Raw genomic sequence first — 1579 nt, forward strand, 5'->3', positions numbered from 1 at the left:
GAAATCAGCTGATGAACCTCTACTTCCTTTCCCATCATGATGTAATGGATCATCACTGCTCTTTTAACTGTGACTTCAGAACGGTTGCTGGTGGGCAACAGAGAACGCCCAATGAAGTCTAGCCATCCTCTGGTGACTGGTTTGAGATCCTCTCTCTTGAGTTGATTTGGGACGCCTTTTATGTTGGTGGTCCACCTGGCTCCAGGGATACATATGTCCTCTAGAATCTTATCCAGGTCAATGTCTGCTCTCATCATCCTCCTGTTGAAGGAGTCTGGATCATCCTTTAGCTGAGGTAGCTTTAAGATCTCTTTGATCTTGTCAGGGGTGGTATGAACAATCTTTCCTCTGACCATGGTCCGAAATTCATAGAAGGCAGTTCCAGATAGTTTTTGCTTGTCAGTCTGCCACATATTAGCATAGAACTCCTGGACCATGTTCCTTCCTACTTTCGTTTCAGGATTAGCTAGGACTTCCCAGTTTCTGATTCGAATTTGCTCCTGGATCTCTGGATATTCATCTTCTTTCAGATCGAATCTAACTTCCGGGATCACTGATCTCAGACCCATTATTTTAAGATAATGGTCTGAATGTTCTTTAGATAGGAACTTCCCTTGATTCCAAAGTGGTTTTGGAACGCTCTCTTTCTTGCCTCTTGGAGTGGGTTGTTTTCCTTTAGGAGCCATGATCTTAGTGATCTCGGATAAACACACCAAACTTAGAGGTTTGCTTGTCCTCAAGCAAAAGAAAAGAAAGGAGAGGGATAGAAGGAGAGATAGGTGCAATTGTTGATGGAGGAGGAGGGAGGCCGAACCCAAATTTAAAGGGATGGGGGGTGGGTTTTCGAAAAATTGGAAAAGATAAGATAAAAAGATTGAGTTGAAAAATATAAGATAGAATATATAGTTTAATTTTGAAGAGATATGATAGATTTTTGAAAAAGATAAATTTGAATTTTGAAAAAGATAATATGGAAATTTGAAAAAGATATGGATTAGTTGAAAAGATTTTAGAGTGAAAAAGATAGATTTGTTTTCAGAAAAGATTTGAAAAGAGTTGGATTGAATTTGGAAAGAGGGATTTTTTGAAATTAAGGATTTTAAAAATCAGGGTTCTTAACATGTTCATGTAAAAATCATGCATTGAAACATAAAATTTGAAATTAGAATGGAAATACGTGTGGAAAAATGAATTTGGCTCCTCCTTGCTATCCTGGCATTTGAACGCCCAAACACTGCCTGTTTTGGGCGTTCAACACCCAAATGCTGCTCTCCTGGGCGTTCAACGCCCAGCTGCTGCCATTACTAGCGTTCAACGCCCAGTGGGTGCCCCTTTCTGGCGTTGAACGCCCAGATTGCTACCATTACTGGCGTTTTCTTGCCAGTGAGCTCTTTTTCTCTGTTTTTTGTGCCGAGGTCTTCTGTAAATGATTATTTACCTTGTTGTCAATGAACTCTATATAAACAAATAAAAATAAAAATAGAAATAGGGCAAAATGCTTAGAGGAATTGTTGCCCCATGGCTGGGTTGCCTCCCAGCAAGCGCTTCTTTATTGTCTTTAGCTGGACCTTGCTGAGCT

Source organism: Arachis ipaensis, chromosome B01, assembly GCF_000816755.2.
Source record: "Arachis ipaensis cultivar K30076 chromosome B01, Araip1.1, whole genome shotgun sequence".
Lineage (NCBI taxonomy): Eukaryota > Viridiplantae > Streptophyta > Magnoliopsida > Fabales > Fabaceae > Arachis > Arachis ipaensis.